Source organism: Scyliorhinus torazame, chromosome 21 (genome assembly GCF_047496885.1).
Source record: "Scyliorhinus torazame isolate Kashiwa2021f chromosome 21, sScyTor2.1, whole genome shotgun sequence".
In the NCBI taxonomy this organism is placed as follows: domain Eukaryota; kingdom Metazoa; phylum Chordata; class Chondrichthyes; order Carcharhiniformes; family Scyliorhinidae; genus Scyliorhinus; species Scyliorhinus torazame.
In genome coordinates this window covers 107151560-107173493 of record NC_092727.1, presented here as the reverse complement: position 1 = coordinate 107173493, position 21934 = coordinate 107151560, and the positions used below count along the sequence as shown (strand labels likewise).

Here is a 21934-nt window from a genome sequence, read left to right as displayed (position 1 = left end):
ACCTATCTACTCCTCTATCTCTCGCTGGCAGCTAGGGGGCCTGTAATAAACCCCAAACATTGTGATTGCCCCCTTCCTGTTCTTGAGCTCTACCCAGTTTGCCTCATTGTATGAGCCCTCTGAGGTGTCCTCCCGCAGTACGGCTATAATGTTCTCCTTGACCAGTAATGCTACTCCCCCACCCCTTTTACATCCCCCTATATCTCTCCTGAAGCATCTATATCCTCCAACGTTCAGCTGCCAATCCTGCCCTTCCTTTACCAAGTTTCTGTGATAGCCACAACATCATAGTTCCATCATAGAGACATGCAAGTTGTACAGATTAATTTTTCCCATTGCTTCCTTTCCTGGCAGAGAACATTATTTTGTTCAGAATTTCTTCAGGTCAATTCTGAAATCAGGAAATGTTGAGGATTTAAAGGATCCACGCAACATAGAGCCTAACAATTGTATCATTGAGGTCCACCCAGTTCAAAGCTTCATGGGTTAGTACTTGCAGCTGACAAGGTTAGTTGCCCAACCATTTTGGTGGAAGATGTACACTGGTTGTTTTTGAGTTTGTGCTGCTAGATATTGAGGCCAGCATTGCGAGCAATTGTTGGGCATTTGTGTACTCGGGTGAATGTACAAAGAATGAAGGCGTGATAGGTCTGACGATCGGTTCTGAGTCCAGAAGAAACTTATTGTGCATGATTTAACTAAATGGGAATAAAGTCCCATTGCGAGCACCTTTGGCTGCGTGGTTCCTGGTGCTCGCAGTGCCGAGAAAGACCCCGATCTTTAACGGTTAGATGGGGGGCCACAGCGGGGAATGCACGGCTGAGGCCGCACATAACCCCATTTTGTGCAGCGGGCTCCGCTCGCCGGAACCTCTCAGTGTAGTGAGAGATCAGGATGTCAATTTTAAATAGTGTCCCGATCTCTGAAGTCCCCAACACAACCCACGACTCCCCCCAAGCCCCAACGCACTATGAGGGGGTCCCTGCAGCCCTCCTTGCACGCCCCCCAACACCTGCGCAGGGCATTCCCGGCCCGATCACCGCTGTGTGAAAAATGACAGCTTGGCAGTGCTAACCTGGTAACGCCAGACTGGCACCCAGCTGGCACTACCAGGGTGCCAGGCTGGCAATTACATAGTGCAAGGCTGGCTGTGTCAGTGCACCCAGGTGGCACCAGCAGTGCCAGGATACCACCTGCCCAGAAGGCATGCACCTGGGGGCCTCCGATCCCTTGGGAAGACGCCCACGAGTGCCTTACCGTCTGGTCCATGTTTGCGGAGACCAGTACTGAACAGTTCTTGCCCGAAGTCTCCGAAGCAAAGGGGATAGATCCAATGCTTCGGGAAACTGCATAGTAAAGTGAGACTAGCAGTCTCGCTCTAATATGCAGATTTTACAAAAAGTGATCCCATCCACAATGGGTGGGTTTCACATTGCACCGTCTCGCGAGATCGCGTTGGACCTTGCGAGGCGTTGCGAGCCAGTAGATTCCGGGAGTGAGGGCTCCGGCTTCTATCAGCCACGTTGCACCGTGGCGAGCTGTCTATCAAGCGCAATGTGGCTGTTCGATCGTGCCCTATATGCCATCCCAACACTGGAACGTGCCACCCTGGCTCGCAACAGGAAATATATAAGCAGGCTGGTACCCATGCCCCAGGTACTACTACTTTACTGCGCCACTACTTGACAAAAGGTTTATAAGAGCTCCTCAGATTTATCTCTCCTGCAAAGCTGCAGGCCCTCGAACCGCTGGAGAATTAATGGAGACTTGACTCTTTTATTGCACTGGCACCATAGCTGTAAAGTGACATTACGTATTGCAGTCTCTGCAACCTGCTTTTGTTTGACCTCTTAAATCTTTTACAGAACATGAATTCGAGTCATTGAATCATTTAAAAAAATATTTGTGTATGGGACGTGGGTGACGCTGGTTAGGCCAGCATTTATTGCCCATCCCTAATTGTCCTTGAGAAGGTGGTTGTGAGCTGCCTTCTTCAACCGCTGCAGTTCTTGTGGTGCAGGCACACCCAGAGGGCCGGTATGGCACAGAAGGTGTCCATATGGCCCATTGAGTCCCTATCAGTCTCCTGTCGTGCATTTCAATCAGTCTCATTCTCCCCTGTAACATTGCATGTTCATTTCTCTCAAGTGCCTGCAGACTTTCTTTGCAAAATCACTCATTGCCTCCGTTTCAGCCATCCTTGTTGGTATCGAGTTTCAGGTCATTGCCATTCTCTATAGCGAAAGGTTCTTCCTCATCACCTTGGCTGACACTTGGGTATCTCTTGACAATACAGGCCCCCACCCCCACCACCATCACCAAATACTGCACCGATGTGGTTGCCCAAGTATGCACTTAAATCCTGAAGTAGAACTTTAACCAACAAATTTCATGGACAACTTATACCTCCACTGAATGACTCAGAATTGTATAATACTAAGAAAGCTAATTGCATGGCAAATGTCTCTGCAATAGTGTCACTTGCCTCAAGGTTTGAGGCCAGAGAGAGTCTAGACAGGGTCGGGTTGGTATGTTTAACTGCTCCGTTAGACTTCCAAAATCATACTCGCGCAGATCAAGAATGGGTTTCCTCCGGGTCCTCCAGTTTCCTCCCACAGTCCAAGGATGTGCAGGTTTGGTGGTTTGGCCGTGCTAAATTGCCCCTTTGTGCCCAAAGGTTGCTTAAATTGCCCAAAAGGTTAAGTGGGGTTATGGGGTTACATAACTAGGGTGGAGGGTGTGGACCTAGGTAGGGTGCTATTTCAGAGGGTGAGTGTAGACTCAATGGGTCGAATTGGCTCCTTCTGCACTGTAGGGATTCTATGATTATAAGAGAAAACATTCAAATCCCACTGCAAAACCCATACGCCTTTAAAAATGTAAAACATATAGATAGATAAGAAAAACAATCAGATGGTCCCTTGAGCCTACTCCACCATTCAATAAGTCTGACTAAACTTCAATCACAGCTCCACTTTCCTGCCTGATTCCTTATCCTTTGATTTCTTTGGTGTCTAAAGATCTATTAATCTCAGTCCAGAACATACTCAATGATTAGGTGTCCACAACCCTCAGAAGAGTTACAACCTTCTGAGTGAAGAAATGTCTCCTTCAATCAGCTGTAAATGGCTGATCGTGTGTCCTGACATTCTGTCCCCGAGCTCCGGGTTCGTCCCTTAACAATTTTCTAATTTTGCGTATCCAGTTAGTCAGAGAGATTGAAGGTGTACAGTAGAATCCCAAACTTTTTTCAATGCATACTCGAGGATTCATTGTTCACCTGGATGACTACTGTCCCAAATACTTTGTATGCAGTTCCTGTTTTAGGTCATAATGTATTTGTATGCCTGTCCATAGAAACCATGGAAACAAAAAAAAGTCTTATCGGGTAGTTTACTGATGTTAGCTAGGTTGAAGGATGACCTTTGACTAGGATGCCCAGACAAACTCCCAGTCTCATAGAGCCATGGGATCTTTAAACCTTAGGCCATGCATATAGGGCCTTAATTTTATGTAATTTCCTAAGGATGGCATCTCTGACAAAGTGGCACTCCCTTGCACTGCATTACTGTGTTAGCCCATATTGTGCACTTGAGTCCTGGAGTGCGACTTGAACCCACAACCTTCTGACTTAGAAGGAGTTAAGAGCACTTACAGCTAGGTCAAACTGAAACAATGGATAACATTTTAAGAACGTTACGTGATCAGTGCTTGCCATCCCAAGAATCAGTACCTAATGCAACCACCGACTCTTGAACATGCGCTGCCATTTGACGCTCACTTGAGCGTTGATTGGCAGTGGGCGGTCCGTCCTTGGAAGGAGGTCCTGCCCACGAGAGCTTGGCCGACAACTCTGCAATCCAGCCAGGCACAGCGCTGCTGTGGTACTGCATCTATCTGCCTGGGACTGAGCTTTGAGATCTTTGAAATGCTACGTCCTGGGAGTCCGAAGGGAGGGAAGTCAGGGGACCCTTGAAGGAATTTGGAGAGGGGTGATGGTGGCATCGGGGGTTAGCTCTGGGGAAAGAGGGTCCTGGAGCTCCAATGTCCTGTTGGGTACCAACTGTTCCCGAGTTGTGGCAACTCTGAGAGGGCCTTCAGAGTAAGGCGCCCCCCCATGCCACTTCCTGCCCAAGATGGGGAAAAGGGGTAATGTTACCTTTCCACCGTCCCCTGCACGCACTCCCATAAACCTAAACATTGAGGCTGGGCAAGAAAAGGTCATTAATTGGCCACTTAAAAGGGACTTAAAGGTAAATGGTGGGCTCCACACCCAAGGCCCTGGCTGCCCAAACATGAAATCATGACTGGAATTGGGCGGGTGGGTTTTCAGGGTGAATCCCATCCATTCAATTTTATGCTCAAAACACGTCTTGGGGGAGTGTTAAATTCCACCCAATGAAAATAAAAGGGGAATAGTGGTATTAAGATAAAGAACCAGTTCAGCACCAAGAGATATATCAGAATTTTAGATTAACTGATTTGGCTGAATTTTGGAAAGTGGAAGAGGGGATGTATAGGTCTGTAGTCCTGTTGGTTGTGAAAATATCCTGGTGGAACTGCCAGCAATCTTCATATTAGCATCAAATGGACTGCTTACATCTGTCTTGTTGCTATTCCCCCAGACTGAGTGGAAGTCAGGTGCAGGCTCTCAATGGCTTCCTGCTGTGCACTCACCTCCTCTAAACTGCTGTGTTCCAGATGCTTTGTGTGTGACCCCCTCTGCTGTTGGAAACTAGCTATTGCAGGTACCCAATTTCTCCAATTGCCTCTTTAAGAACTTTACTTACCCATTTCCACCATTGCTGAGTGGGTTACCAGCAAGGCACAGCACAACCCCACCCTCGCCACCCTCACCGCCGTGACCATCCCCTCCCCCAAGACCCCTGGGAAAGACAGAAGAAGGTGGATGTTTCCACCGCTACAACTTGTATCAATCTCCACAACCTTGTCATTTGCAAGATTCAATGCTTTCCATCCTCCATCCCACACAAAATCCACTTGTCCTGAACTCTGCTGCTCCCCTTCTATCTCGTATTACATTTGACTTCACTGTTTGTTCCTCTATTTACCAATCTCCGTTAGCTCCCCCCCCCCACCCCACCCCAGTGCATTGAATTCAAGATTGTTGCGTTCTTATACAAATCCCTTGTGGCTTTGCCCATCTTCACACTGCATTTTCCACCAGACTTGCATCCCTGCGTGCGTGCTTCTGACACCAGATTCTTCTGCTATTTCAGCATTGATGAGGCAGCCTTCAACCATCCTTCTTCTACACAATGGACCACCCTGTCTCTTTCTCCAAGCTGCCCTTCTGCTTTGTCACGTCTCACTCATCTTCAAAAGCCCCCTCGAACCTAGAGATTTGGTCACGCAATCAATCACCCCTCCTGATGCTAACACCATGATTACTGATGAAAGTCACCCTAGTGCCCAAAGACCATAGGCTGCTCTCGCCTTTTGGGTGAGAGCTGACTGGTGATGATTCAAGCTGAAGGTCACCATATCTCAGGCGATAACCTCAGTCAATATGGGAATTCAACCTGTGCTGTTGGTGTCGCTCTGCATCCTGAACCAGCGACCCAGCCCAACTGAGCTATCAATACACCGTATTCCTTTCCATTGCCCCAACCCCACCAATCTGGGACACTTGCTGTTTGAAAAACGAAGTTGCAGGAATTGCTTGGCATTTTGTGCATCCATCTGCAAAGGCAGACCAGTCTCAGTTTAACATTTCATCTGAAAGACAGCATGCTGGATTCTCCGATTCTGAGGCTATGTCCCCACGCCGGCATGGGAACGGTGGCGTTTTACGCAAGAAAACAATGGCGGACAACGGCCACCGATCCTCCATTTGGCTGGCGGCTAGCATATTGGCGTAGAGCGCCCAATTCTAGTTGCCGATACAGCCTGGAAAATTGCCGGGTCCGTGGCTGCGCATGGGCACGGTGGTGGCCCACGAAATAGTGTCCCCCTTTGGCCAGCTCGTGCGCCCCGGACCCCCCCCCCCCCTCCTCCCCCACAGTGCCCCCAGTCCCTGATAAAGGCCTCCTCTGCCTGCTGATCGGCACTCCCCCAACTGTGGCGGATGGGACCACACGTGACCGACGCCATCAGGAACTCGGCCGGCCAGGGGGAAGGCCTCAGGCAATGTCCTGAGGCTGTCGTTACATCGCGCGGCGTACCCGGAGAATACGCCGCTTTGGAGGGGGAGGAGCATCGCGAAAGCGGCGCCGCCCCCAACTCGGTCGGGGACTTTGCTTCTCGGGCCCACCGCCGAACCGGATTTCGGCATCGGCGACCGGAGAAACCAGCCCAGCATCTCTGACAGTGAAGCACTCCCTCAGTGCTGTGCTGGAGTATCGGTCTTGATATTTGTGCCCAGCTCCTGAAATGGGACTTGAACTCACAACCTTCTAAACTCAGAGGTAAAGTTGCTGCCAACTAAGTCACAGCTCATACTAATCTAAAATTGCTTGGCCCGCACTCGGCAATTGCACATTCATCGAGCTTAACTCAGTTCATCAAGGAAACTAATTGTCATAAATAATGGATGCCAGGATCTTACAACCCTTCCCCAGTTGCTACTTTATTGGCCATGCTTGAGAATAGAAGACCAAATTGTCCTGTATATGCTTATCTTTTAAAGCCTCTTATTCCCAGAATGCAAAAATCTTTCAACCGAGAAATATTTGGAACTGGTAACTACTCCGAACTCTTGGCTGCTTTTGAATTCTCTCGAGCAGATACAAGGTGGGGATGCACACTACACTAACCACAGTGAGTTGATTAATGTTATTCATTAGCAATAAAAGATTCAGCAGCAGATTTTCTGGGTAATAATTACGCATGACTGCTGTATAATTCTGTATTGCCGCAGAGTCCTTTTAGAGTCTTTGAGCTTCCTATTACTATTGTGTAGGTCAGTTGGAATATCTGAGCCCTCCATATATATTTAATCCTCCTGCCACCCTGCTATGGGATGTAGAGTTTTGTCAATCAAATCCACCTAATGTCGCATTGTTTTATGCTTAGCAAACTGGCAATGGTAGATTAATTTCCTAAAAACACCTTTTTATTAAATTTCGATCTTGATTCCATCTCCTAGTTAAGATTTGAGGTGAGTGAGGCGAACGTTTTCCTCTCAGGGTCATTAGTCTGTGGAATTCTCTTCAACAGAGAGCAGTGGAGGCCCGATCATTGATCGTCACAAGGCTGAGTTAGATTTTTAATTGACAAGGGAGTCGGTGGTTATAGGGGGGCATATGGGGAGGTGGTGGCATCATGGTGGTGTCGCTGGCCTAGTAATGTAGAGAGCCAGGATGATGTCTGGATACATGAGGTCAGATCCCGACCACAGCAGCTGTTGGAATTTGAATTTGATAGTTGTCTCAGTAATGTTGACCAGCTATCATTATTATAATAACCTATCTGGTTCGCTAATGTCCCTGAGGGAAGGAAATCCAGTATGCCTATCTGGTCTGGCCTACCAGTCCCACTGCAATGTGCTTGTCTCTTAACGGCCCAGCAGCCATTCAGTTCAAGGGCAATTCATGGAACACCAACACCTGGAGGCTCCAATGCAAGTCACTCAGCATCCTGACTTGGAAATATATCTGGGGTGGCACGGTGGCACAGTGGTTAGCACAGCTGCCTCACAGCACCAGGGACCCGGGTTCAATTCCGACCTTGGGCCGCTGTCTGTGTGGAGTTTACACATTCTCCCCATGTCTGCGCGTGTTTCCTCCGGGTGCTCCGGTTTTCACCCACAGTCCAAAAATGTGCAGGTTGGATCGATTGAATTGTCCCGTAGTGTCCAAAAAGATGCGTAGGTTAGATTAAGGAGTTAATGGGATAGGGTGGCGGAGTGAGCTTGGGTGACGTACTCTTTCAGAGGGTCGGTGCAGACTCGATGGGCTGAACGCCCTCCTTCTGCACTGCACGGGTTCTATGATTCTATGTTGCTGGGCCACTTGTTTTGGAACTCCCTCCCTAACAGCACTGTGGGTGTACCTACATCACATGGACTGCAGCGGTTCAAGAAGGCAGTTCTCCACCGCCTTCTGAAGGGAAATTTTGGGGTGGGAAATAAATGCTGGCCAAGCCAGTGACCCCCACATTCCATCAATGAATTTTTAAACAATTGATACCCACATCACACAAATGAATTTTTAAAAAGACGGGGAAGTGTGCGAATGGTCCAATGGATGATAGAATCATAGAACCTTTACAGTGCAGAGGGAGGCCATTCTGCCGGAAGTGCTTGTTGCCCCTTTCAATTTCCTAAACAGCTTCACCCGAACTGATTTCACGGTTTGATCTTCCGATCTAAGATCCTCTCTCACGAAAGCAGGGTCTCATTTTTCATGAACAGCTCTCCCCCACCTCCTTTTCCTGTTGCCTCTCATTCCTACATACCCTTGGACATTCAGTTCCCGGTCTTGGTCACCCTGCAGCCGTGTCTCTGTAATGGCAATGAGGTCACACTTGTTCACTTCTCGTGCCGTAAATTCATCTACCTTGTTGTGAATGCTATTGGTATTCAGATAGAGTGCCTTTAATTTATTATTTGCGCAACCTTCAGCTTTATCTGTGAGCGCTCTGTTAAATTTGTGCACTCTGTCCCTTCCTGCCATACTCAGATTATCAATTCCCTTGTTGTTACCTTGCTCCCTTGCCTTGCCATCTTTTCCAATTTGTTATGTTTTCCCTCACTTGATCCCTCGACCCCGCTATTCAGTTTAAATCTCTTTCTACCGCACTTGTTATACAACTCACCAGAACACTGTTCCCAGCACAGATCAGGTGTAGACCACCCCTACAGTGCAGGTCCCACTCTCCCCAGTACTGGTATAGATGTTCCATGAATTGAAGCCCGTTTCTCCCTCACCAGTCTTTGAGCCAAGTATTTAACTCTCTAATATTACTTGCCCTATTCTAATCTTCTTGAGGCTCAGGTAATAATCTGGGGATTATTACCTGAGAGGTCTTGTATTTTTGTTTAGCCTCTCGCTACTTCTAATACCCAAGTCGAACCTCTTTCCGAATTTTACCAAAGTTTTTGCTACCTACATGGACCACGGCAACTGAATCCTGCCCCTCCCACTGCCGGTTCCTCTCTGGCCCAGAATAGATGTCCTGAATCTTGGTTATGGGCAGGCAACACCAGCCTTCTGGATTCTCGACTGCAGAGAACTGTGCCTTTGGCGATACTGTCCCCTATTACCATTACATTGCTATAAAATCCATCTCCCACCCCCCTCTTACCACAACTGCTTGAATGGCTTCCAGTACCATGGTCAGTTTCCTCATCCTCCGCGCACCCCCACGTTCATCTGTGCAAGATGCAAGAACCTGGAACCTATTGGATAATTGCAAGGGCTGAGGCTCCTGCACTTCTTGTCTCATTCATAGTCACACCTGCCATAATATACACCAGTATATCATGGTGCAGACACACACTGATGGACACAAAGTGGGATCAATCAACACACAACACCACAGCCAATCACCAGTGAGAGCACACGCACTATAAAGCCAGGGGAGAGGAGCGTTCCCGCTCATTCGAGTAGCAGCTAGCTAGGAGCACAGAGCTCACAGCCTGCAACACAGACATTCACCATGTGCTGAGTGCATCGACTGTTTAAGACAAGGCTATGGTTTTTAGTTAAAGCTAGTATCATATTCAACCACAGTCTGAGTACGTTTAAACAGTTAATGATTCAATAAAATAGTGTTGCACTATTTCAAATGTTGGTGACCTGCATGTGATCCAGGACACCCAACACATCATGATACCAGGAGTTGAGGGATATTAGCACTTCTTAGAGCTACCTGCAAGTGATCTGCCTTCCGCCAGCATTCCATCATCCTGCAACATGGACAATATCAGCCCGCCGCTCCGCATCGCTGGCAACCTAGGGGCCAACTGGAAGATTTTCAAACAGCGCTTCCAGCTCTTCCTCAAAGCCACAGACACGGAGAGCGCCTCGGATACCAGGAAGATTGCTCTTCTCCTCTCCATGGCCGGGGACCATGCCATCCACATTTTCAACTCTCTCACCTTTGCGGATGATGAAGATAAAACAAAGTTCAAGACGGTCCTCCTCAAGTTTGACACTCACTGCAGCGTAGAGGTGAATGAAAGTTTTGAGCGCTACGTGTTCCAGCAGCATTTGCAGGGTAAGGATGAACCTTTCCAATCCTTTCTCACCCACCTCCGTATCCTTGCGCAGTCTTGCAGCTACGGGCCCACCTCCGACTCCATGATACGCGGCCAGATCGTTTTTGGTGTTCAGTCGGACCCCCTACGTCAGCAGCTCCTCAAAGTAAAGCAACTCACCCTAGCGACCGCCATCGAGACCTGTGCCTTACATGAAAAGGCCACGAGTCGGTATTCCCATATACAAGCGGCTGAAACGGCGCGGCAAGGTCCCCACGAGGCAGAACGGGTCCAAGTGATTGAGCACTTCCAGGGCCTCAGCCTGGTTGGGGGCGGCCATTTTGCGCGCTTTTCATGGACTCCCACGCTTGTGCGCACCCAGCGAGGGGACGGCGACATGGAGGAACGTAATGCGCAGGCGCGCATCACGCACGACCGCACTGCGCATGCGCGGTGGCTCAGCGAATGTGCTGACATCACGACGTGCGGCAACTGTGGCTCCGCCCATTTAAAGCGGCAACGCCCTGCAAAATCTCGACAATGCCTACGATGTGGCAGACTTGGCCACCATGCTGCCTTCTGCCGAGCAGCTCAGCCTGCCACTTCATATCGCTTCAGCCAGCCTCGTAGGAATGTTCGGGTAATTCAACCCACAATCACCAAGTCCGATGCGGACCTCCCACACAGCAGTGACACCGAGGACCCGAAGGCACCTTTTTGAGTCGGTGTCGTAACGAAAAACAGGCTGTCCCCGAAGCAAAGACACCAGCCGCTGTCGGTATACAGCATCGATCCAGACGATGAGTGGTGTGCCACCCTGACGGTCAACCGGCCAAATACGATTCCGCCTGGACACTGGTGCCTCTGTCAATCTCATGGTGTGGTCTGACTTCCAAAGCCTTTGTGTCAAACCAGCCATCCTTCCATCAGCCTGCCAGCTATTGGATTATAATGGCAACGTCATTCCTGCTAGCAGCTCATGCCAACTTGAAGTGACGCACAGGTCACGCAAAGCCATCCTTCCTTTCGAGATCGTGGGCTTCTCGAAAGACTCCCTGCTTGGCGCACAGGCATGCAAGCTGTTGAACCTCGTTCAGAGAGTGCCCTCGCTCTCTCCTGATGACACGTCTGCCTTCCAGGATGCTGACTTCAGGGCGCAACGCGACGCCATCATCGACCAGCACCTCGACATCTTCGAAGGCAGGGGCACGCTCCCAGATACTTACAAGATCCTACTCAAACAAAACGCCACGCCTGTGGTGCATGCACCTCGCAGGGTCCCAGCACCCCTTAAGGACCGCCTCAAGCAGCAGCTGCAGGACCTCCAGGACCAAGGAGTGATCTCCAGAGTTACGGAACCGACCGACTGGGTCAGTTCCATGGTGTGTGTAAAAAAGCCTTCCGGCGAGCTGAGAATTTGCTTTGATCCCAAGGATCTGAATCGCAATATCATGAGGGAGCATTATCCAATTCCCAAGAGCAAAGAGATCGCATGCGAGATGGCTCGCGCCAAGCTCTTCACCAAACTCGACGCCTCGAAAGGATTCTGGCAAATCCAGCTCGACAAATCCAGCAGGAAACTGTGCACATTTAACACCCCCTTTGGCAGATATTGTTACAACAGGATGCCGTTTGGGATCACATCTGCTTCAGAAGTGTTCCACAGGATCATGGAACAAATGATGGAAGGCATTGAAGGCGTTCGCATCTATGTCGACGACATAATCATTTGGTCCACCACCCTGCAGGAGCATGTCAGTCGCCTCCAGCGCGTGTTCAAACGCATACGTGAGCAGGGCCTACGCCTCAACAGAGCCAGATGCTCCTTTGGTCAGACGGAACTCAAGTTCCTCGGGGACCACATCTCCCAGTTGGGTGTGCGGCCGGATGCGGACAAGGTGGCTGCTATCACATCCATGAAAACGCCAGAGGACAAGAAGGTGGTCCTCTGGTTTCTGGGCATGGTCAACTTTTTAGGGAAGTTCATCCCCAACCTCGCCTCTCATACCACGGCTCTCAGGAACCTGGTCAGGAAGACAACAGACTTCCTGCCCACGAGCGCGAATGGAGAGAACTCAAAACCAAACTCACCACAGTCCCGGTCTTAGCTTTTTTTGATCCAGCAAAAGGGAACAAAATTTCGACCGATGCCATAAGACGATAAGACATAGGAGCAGAAGTAAGGCCATTCGGCCCATTGAGTCCACTCTATCATTCAATCATGGCTGATTTCAACTCCATTTACCCGCTCTCTCTCCATAGCCCTTAATTCCTCGAGTAATCAAGAATTTATCAACTTCTGTCTTAAAGACACTCAACGTCCCGGCCTCCACCACCCTCTGTGGCAATAAATTCCACAGACCCACCACTCTCTGGCTGAAGAAATTTCTCCTCATCTCTGTTCTAAAGTGACTCCCTTTTATTCTAAGGTGGTGCCCCCGGGTCCTAGTCTCCCCTGCTAATGGAAACAACTTCCCTACGTCCACCCTATCTAAGCCATTCATTATCTTGTAAGTTTCTATTAGATCTCCCCTCAACCTCCTAAACTCCAATGAATATAATCCCAGGATCCTCAGATGTTCATCGTATGTTAGGCCTACCATTCCTGGGATCATCCGTGTGAATCTCTGCTGGACCCGCTCCAGTGCCAGTATGTCCTTCCTGAGGTGTGCGGCCCAAAATTGCTCACAGTATTCTAAGGGGGGGGAAAACAAAAATATGTACGAAGTGGAAGCCAAAGTCTTTTGAAGAATTTCCTAACTAGTGCTTTATAAAGCTTCAGAAGTACATCCCTGCTTTTATATTCCAAGCCTCTTGAGATAAATGACAACATTGCATTTGCTTTCTTAATTACGGACTCAACCTGCAGGTTTACCTTTAGAGAATCCTGGACTAGGACTCCCAAGTCCCTTTGCACTTCAGCATTATGAATTTTGTCACCGTTTACAAAATAGTCCATGCCTCTATTCTTTTTTCCAAAGTGCAAGACCTCGCACTTGCCCACATTCAATTTCATCAGCCATTTCTTGGACCACTCTCCTAAACTGTCTATATCTTTCTGCAGCCTCCCCACCTCCTCAACACCACCTGCCCCTCCACCGATCTTTGTATCATCGGCAAACTTAGCCAGAATGCCCCCAGTCCCGTCATCTAGATCGTTAATATATAAAGAGAACAGCTGTGGCCCCAACACTGAACACTGCGGGACACCACTCGTCACCGGTTGCCATTCCGAAAAAGAACCTTTTATCCCAACTCTCTGCCTTCTGCCTGACAGCCAATCGTCAATCCATGTTAGTACCTTGCCTCGAATACCAAGGGCCCTTATTTTACTCAGCAGTCTCCCGTGAGGCACCTTATCAAAGGCCTTTTGGAAGTCAAGATAGATAACATCCATTGGCTCTCCTTGGTCTAACCTATTTGTTATCTCTTCAAAGAACTCTAACAGGTTTGTCAGGCACGACCTCCCCTTATTAAATCCATGCTGACTTGTCCTAATCCGACCCTGCACTTCCAAGAATTTAGAAATCTCATCCTCAACGATGGGTTCTAGAATCTTGCCAACAACCGAGGTTAGGCTAATTGGCCTATAATTTTCCATCTTTTTTCTTGTTCCCTTCTTGAACAGGGGGGTTACAACAGCGATTTTCCAATCCTCTGGGACTTTCCCTGACTCCAGTGACTTTTGAAAGATCATAACTAACGCCTCCACTATTTCTTCAGCTATCTCCTTTAGAACTCTAGGATGTAGCCCATCTGGGCCCGGAGATTTATCAATTTTTAGACCTCTTAGTTTCTCTAGCACTTTCTCCTTTGTGATGGCTACCATATTCAACTCTGCCCCCTGACTCTCCTGATTGCTGGGATATTACTCATGTCTTCTACTGTGAAGACTGACGCAAAGTACTTATTTAGTTCCTCAGCTATTTCCTTGTCTCCCATCACGAGATTACCAGCGTCATTTTGGAGCGGCCCAATGTCTACTTTTGCCTCCCGTTTGTTTTTAATGTATTTGAAGAAACTTTTACTATCATTCCTAATGTTACTGGCTAGCCTCATATTTGATCCTCTCCTTCCTTATTTCTCTCTTTGTTATCCTCTGTTTGTTTTTGTAGCCTTCCCAATCTTCTGACTTCCCACTACTCTTTGCCACATTATAGGCTTTCTCTTTTGCTTTGATGCATTCCCTGACTTCCTTTGTCAGCCATGGCTGCCTAATCCCCCCTCTGATAACCTTTCTTTTCTTTGGGATGAACCTCTGTACTGTGTCAATTACTCCCAGAAACTCCTGCCATTGCTGTTCTACTGTCTTTCCCACTCGGCTCTGCTCCCAGTCGATTTTCGTCAGTTCCTCCCTCATGCCCCTGTAGTTACCTTTATTTAACTGTAACACCTTTACATCTGATTCTATCTTCTTTCTTTCAAATTGCAGACTGAATTCTACCATAGTATGATCACTGTCTCCTAAGTGTTCCCTTACTTAAAGGTCTTTTATCAAGTCTGGCTCATTACATAACACTAAGTCCAGAATGGCCTGTTCCCTCGTGGGCTCCATCACAAGCTGTTCCAAAAAGCCCTCCTGTAAACATTCAATGAATTCACAACCTAGCGAAAAGACAGAGGTGGGCAGTGGGTCCACTGACAACATTATTTACCCAGTCCACCTGCATATTGAAGTCCCCCATGATCACTGTGGCCTTGCCTTTCTGACATGCCCTTTCTATTTTGTGGTGCATTTTGTGCCCCTGGTCCTGACCACTGTTAGGAGGCCTGCACATAACTCCCATTATGGTTTTTTTGCCTTTGTGGTTCCTCAACTCTACCCACACAGACTCCACATCATCTGACCCTATGTCGTTTAGTGCTATTGATTTAATTTCATTCCTGATTAACAAGGCAACCCCGCCCCCTCTGCCCACCTCTCTGTCTTTTCGATAGGTTGTGAATCCCTGGATGTTTAAATGCCAGTCCTGAACCCCCTGCAACCACGTCTCTGTGATGCCTACCACATCATACCTGCCAGTCACAATCTGGGCCACAAGCTCATCTACCTTGTTCCGCATTTAAATATAGCACCTTTAATTCTCTATTGACCGTCCCTTTTTGTTTTCTTCGTGTGGTGGACCTTGGTTGACTGAGCCTTTCCATACACTGTGTCATATTTTGTGAGATGGGGACTATCGTAACCTCTCCTGAGTTCTGTCTTTTCGTGCGTTTTGTATTCCTAAGCAGCTACGCTTCCCACTGATTACTTCACCTCTTGATTCCCTGACTTTCCCTTCCCCCCAATCTCTAGTTTAAAGTCCCATTGACCACCCTATTTACTCTTTTCGCCAGAACACTGGACCCAGCTCGGTTCAGGTGGAGACCATCCCAACGGTATAGGTCCCCCCTGTCCCAAAACTGATGCCAGTGTCCCATGAAAAGGAACCCCTCTTTCCCACACCACTCTTTCAGCCACGTGTTAACTTCCCTTATTCTTGCCTCCCTATGCCAATTTGCACGTGGCTCGGGCAGTAATCCGGAGATTATGACCCTTGAGGACCTGTTTTTTAATTTGAATCCTAGCTCTTTATAATCTCTAAACAGGTCCTCTTTCCTAGACTTGCCTATGTTGTTGGTACCGACATGGACCACAACAACTGGATCCTCCCCCTCCCTCTCCAGTATCCTTTCAAGCCGGTCAGAGATGTCCCGCACCCGAGCACCGGGCAGGCAACATACCATGCGGGACTCTTTATCCTGCTCACAAAGGATACTAGCTATCCCCCCTGATAATAGAATCCCCTACAACTACAACTTGCCTATTTACTCCCTCCCCTTGAATGGCCTGCTGAACCATGGTGCCTTGGTCAGCTGACTCATCCTTCCTGCAGCCCTGTTCGCCATCCACACAGGGAGCAAGTGTCTCGTACCTGTTGGACAGGGTCAAGGGCTGAGGCTCCTGTGTTCCTGACTGCTGGTTCCCTTTACCTGCCTGACTTGCAGTCACACCCTGCTGTCCCTTAAGGACAGTTGAGAGAATCTATGCATTGAGTCAGAGGAAATGGGCGAGGTACTAAATGAGTACTTTGCATCAGTGTTCACCAAGGCCTTTGTGGAAGATGGTTCTTGGGTATGATGTGTGGACAGTCTGGGTCGTGTTGACATCAAAAAAGGAGGAGGTGTAGGGTGTTTTAAAATACATTGAGGGCCGGATGCGATTTATCCCAGAATACTGAGGGAAGCAAGAGAGGAAATTTCTGGGGCCTTGACTGACATCTTTATATCCTCATTGGCTATAGGTGAGATCCCCGAGGACTGGAGAATAGCTAATGTGGTACCGCTGTTTAAGAAAGGTAGCAGGGATAATCCAGGAGACTATAGACTGGTGAGTCTCATGTTGGTAGTAGGTAAATTATTGGACAGAATTCTCAGGACAGGATTTATATCCATTTGGAAACAAATGGACTCATTAGCGATAGACAGAATGGCTTTGTGAAGGAGAAGTCAGGCCTCACTAACTTGATCGAGTTTTTTGAGGAGGTGACAAAGATGATTGATGAGGGGAGGGTGGTGGATGTTGTTTACATGGACTTCAGTAAAGCCTTTGACAAGGTGCCCCATGGCAGACTGGTAAAAAAGATGAAGTCACACGGGATCAGCAGATTAGATGGCAAGGTGGATACAGAACTGGCTCATTCACAGAAGGCAAAGGGTAGCAGTAGAAGAGTGTTTTTCTGAATGGAAGGCTGTGACTAGTGGTGTTCCACAGGGATCTATGCTGGGGCCTCTGTTGTTTGTAGTATACGTAAATGATTTGGAGGAAAATGTAGCTGGTCTGATTAGTAAGTTCGCAGATGAGACCAAGGTTGGTGGAGTGGCAGATAGTGTTGAGGATTGTCAGAGGATACAGCAGGACATAGATAGGTTGGAAACTTGGGCAGAGAATTGGCAACTGCAGTTCATCCAGACAAATGTGAGGTAATGCATTTTGGTTGGTATAACTTAATGGGGAAATATACCATAAATGGCAAAACTCTTAGGAATATAGAAAGGCAGAGAGATCTGGGTGTGCAGGTCCACAGATCTTTGAAAGTGGCAACACAAGTGGACAAGGTAGTCAAGAAAGCATACGGAATGCTTGCCTTCATTGGACGGGGCATTGAGTATAAAAACTGGCAAGTCATGCTACAGTTGTATGGAAACTTGGTAAGGCCGCATTTGGAATATTGTGCACAATCCTGATTGTCACACTACCAGAAGGATGTGGAGGCTTTGGAGAGGGTGCAGAGGAGGTTTACCTCATGTTGTCTGGTCTGGTGCTAGCTATGCGGAGAGGCTGAATAGACTCGGACTGATTTCATTAGAACGACGGAGGTTTAGGGGCGACCTGATAGAGGTCTACAAGATTGTGAGGGGCATGGATAGAGTGGATGGGCAGGCACTCTTTCCCAGGGTGGAGGGGTCAGTCACCAGGGGACATAGGTTTAAGGTCCACGAGGAAAAGTTGAGAGGAGATGCCCTAGGCAGGATCTTTTACACAGGGGGTGATGAGTGCCTGGAACCCGTTGCCAGGGGAGGTTGTGGAAGCAGATACATTAACGCCGTTCAAAAGGCATCTCGACAAATACATGGATGGGGTCGGGAGAGAGGAATACGGCACTAGGAAGTGCTGAGGGCTTTGGCGAAGGGTGGTATCATGACCGATACAGGCTGGGAGGGCGGAAGGGCCTGTTCCTGTGTATTGTTCTTTGTCTCTTAATAGATGGGCACTGACTGATGTGAACATTGGTCCAACAACCTTCAGAGTATTTTCCTCAAAATGTACAAATTCAGATTTAACTACTGCACTGATGAATGACAGAGCAACACCACTTCTGTGCTCAGTTTATTAAATACATGGTACAAGCTGAAATGCTCATCGCCTTTAACCATTCTCTGATCATTTATGTTCTACATTATTAATTTCTGTAAATTATGCAGACATGTAATTCCAACATCCCCCATTAAGAGGTCTTTACAACACCAGGTTAAAGTCCAACAGGTTTGTTTCAAACACTAGCTTTCGGAGCACTGCTCCTTCCTCAGGTGAGGAAGGAGCAGTGCTCCGAAAGCTAGTGTTTGAAACATGTTGGACTTTAACCTGGTGTTGTCAGACTTCTTACTGTGCTCACCCCGGTCCAACGCCGGCATCTCCACATCATAACATCCCCCGTGGAAGTGGACTTTCAAAAAGTGAAAACATTTCGAACTGGCAGATTGCAGTCATCAACAACAATCTGAAATCTGCTTCCAGCCTCATTGAAAGACCAGGAGAAGGTGCTGTGCGCTCCGATTTCAGCTGAAGAATGCCAATTATATTCTCCAGCTCGTGTACTGTGCCACAGCGAGCTTAACGCCCTCAGAGGGCCCCCCAAAAAATGTTGCAGCTCGTCATCCCACCATTCAGTAAAACCCAATGATTAGCTCTCAAACTGAATGCTCACTCAGGCAGGAACGGTCTCTGTGCTGTCAAGAACAATTTGCGCTGTTGTACTACAAGGTCCTACAAAGAACCAAATCACATTGACTGTGGCCAGGGCCTTATTAAAACTCGCAGCTCTGTTCTTTCATCATTTTTAAAAGCATAACGATCATTTTCTCAACATTCCTGGAGACTGGGGTTGAGGGGGAATAGAATGTGACAGAGTTTTGTTACATCTTATGAATGCCTAATACAGACAGTTGCAACAATTTCAAATGGATCAATAATGAAGACTTCATTAGAAGGAGAGTTCCTTGTGTCTCAAACCACCCACGCTGCATTCTCTATTTATGGGAATTATGGGGCGCGGTTCTCCCAGCCCCGCGCCGGGCCGGAGAATCGCCGCAACCGCGCCCCGACGCCGGCGCACGATTACCCGAGGGTGTGGAGAATCGGCGCCATTTGCGCCGGCACGTTTGGCACGGCGCCGGTCGTGGGCCGCTGTACGAGGCCGGGCCGCCAATTCTCCAGTCGGGTTGGGCCGAGTGGCCGCGCGGAAAAAGCAGAGTCCCGCCGGTGCCGTCCACACCTGGTCGCTGCTGGCGGGAACTCGGCGCGAAGGGTCGGGGGCGGCCTGTGGGGGGGGGGCTCCATCCCCGGGGGGGCCTCCGATGGAGTCAGGCCCCCGATCGGGGCCCGCCAATTGGCGGGCTGGCCTCTCCCCCCCCCCGCCCCCCCGGGTCTGCTTTGTTGCGCGTCCGGCCCCAGAAGCCCCGCGCCATGTTGCGTCGGGAGCGGCGCACTCCGTAAAGCCACTGCACATGTGTGGGTTGGCACTGCCCCAGTGCTTGCCAGGAAGTGAGGCTGTAGCGGTGTGAACCGCTCCAGTGCCGTGCTGGCCCCTTATGGGGGCCAGAATCGCTAGTGCCCGCGGCCATTTCATGCCATCGTGAATCGGACACTCTGTCCCGCAATCGGAGAATCGCGTCCATGATATTTGCTATTTTGTGCTTTGCAATCTGGCAGATCCAATCAATGCCTAAAACACCGGAGGTGAAGAGAGACTCCTGATTTTGAAATAAAAACAGAAAATGTTGGAAATACTTAGCAGGCCGGGCAGCCAGTCTGCCTCCGTACTAATGCTGCCAGCCCCGCTCCCCCCCCCCCCCCACCCCCCCACTAAATAATCATTTAGCAGAAACTATCAATTAGAATTATGGAATTATTATTATCTTGGTAAGTTTCAGTCTGCGTCCCTCTGTGCTCATGGGTTTGTCAGGCAGAATTCAAAGCAGATCATAACACACTTCATTCCTCCATTTTGCCTGAGGATTAAAGAGATGGCCCCAAAGGATAGAATCTTTCCTTCTGAAGCCTTAGTTTGGTGGTGGGCGTGGACATAGGAGAATTTCTACTGGGGGGGGGGGTGCTGACCATATGCAATCTTGCGCTCATCAGCTCATTACATAAGCATCCATTTGGCGCACAGCTAATCTCATGGCAGGAAGTCACTGATTTGTTATGTTGTAGGTGTCGCATAAGCGGCTTCCTTGTGGTGCACTTGACAAAGGAAGGTTCAGACGTGGAGATAACTTCAACACGTTTATTAAACTATTTACCCTTCTATTACTCGGGTTCGACACTACTGCTAATCCTACTATAGCTACCCAGACTGACTAACCAGCTGCTGCAATCAACGTGGTGGGTGTAACATTGAATCAACCCTGTGTCTGTACTCACTGACTGTCTCCACTGGAAAGAGGCAGATCATGTGTGTGGTGTCCTTTATATATGGGTTGGTGTAATGCCTCCCTGTGGTCGTGTCACCTCCGTGTGTATCTTGAATGTCCATTGGTCGTGTCCCACCGATCTGATCTATTGGTTGAGTGTGTGTGTGATGTTTCTGGTGCTTCCTCTAGTGTCTAGCTAGCCTACAAGCATTTAGATTGATGCACATCACCACATCCCCCCTTTTTTATATGTTCATATTTTCTGTACACTTTAAGAAAATTGACCAAAGAACAGGTAGCTAAGGTAAGGTATATACAAGTCATGAGAACAGTGATTAAACAATAAGTCCAAATCATTCGTGTGAGTTCAAAAACCATCAATCATCATGGTCAAATGTCTCTCTTGGTTATGAACGCCATCAACGTCCCTGTACCACAGGAACCAAGAAATGGTCAAATCACGTCGCTGTCTGATTTGGAGTCTTTTTCTTGTTCCGATGTTTGTGATGATGCTGTCGGATGGCATCTTGTGGCTGATAAGGTGTTGATGTTGAAGCGGTACCATCAACAGTATCATTCAAGATCATGGATGTGCCATATGTTGAAGTTGGATAAGACTGTACATACTGGTTCTGGTCACGTGCTGTGCTGGAAGGGTGATCCCGCTGAGAACATTTGAAGCATGTCAAATTGGAAACAGAATTGCTGCTCGCATAAATACTTGGTGATGGTGTGAAACTAGAAACTTGCATCTGATAGGAATATGCTGTCTGGACATGCTGGGTGTAGCAAATCCTGGGCTGTAACTAAGGCATCCAGTCTGTAGTGCAGATTGCGCTTGCGGTAGTCCTCCTTCGGTCTTGATTCCATTAGTGGGCAATCCGTAGTGCTGGCCTGTTTGAGAATATGCTGCATAGACTGCTGGCTGCTGCATGCCTGAATACTGGGTTTGTCCAGCATGAGCTGTCATTGGCTGCACTGCTGGTGTGGAAGAAATGTGTGGATATAGCTGTGGTGAATATTGGTGTATTCCTCTTGGACTGTAGCCGCTGCATGTTATTACTGACCCAGTGTAATTGTTAAGTGATACATATCCTGTCGTTGTAGCATCTGCTGTCACCCTGAGTGTGCCATCACTGAGGTTGCGGCACTCCCTGTCTGGAGTAAAGTCCAGCGTACGTGAATCAGAGTCGGCGTTTGGTTGCTCCCCATCTGGAGTCTGGTCTGTTTTAACTGAGTCAGTGTTGGTTGTTGATGCTCCCCGACCTGATGCTCCCCGTCCGGAGTCTTAGCAGGTTCACTGGAGTCAGCTGAGATTTCTTGAAGCTGCACGTCTGGAGTCGGAACATGCAGGAATGTATTGACTTGTGGAGAGGTTCGAGCGAATGAGGGTGGAAGTATCATGGTGTCACCGGAGTCACCAGTGGTCTCACAGTGATCGTCGAGTGCCTCTGTACACACTAGCTGACGTCTGTCACTTTGCACAACTTGCATGGGAAATGGGATGCTGTCGACACTCGTCTCACATACCGTGGGTAGAGCCTCAGTAGCTGGTTGGGTTGGGTAAATTGTCAGAGTCTTCACCTGGTGGCGCAA

At 48.6% G+C, this 21934-nt stretch overlaps 1 protein-coding gene across 3 annotated transcripts in view; it reads right to left on the bottom strand.

Moving 5' to 3' along the window:
- LOC140398473 (MAGUK p55 subfamily member 2-like) overlaps nucleotides 1-21934 on the bottom strand; it is an 841369-nt gene that overhangs the window by 522207 nt on the left and 297228 nt on the right. The window lies entirely within an intron of this gene.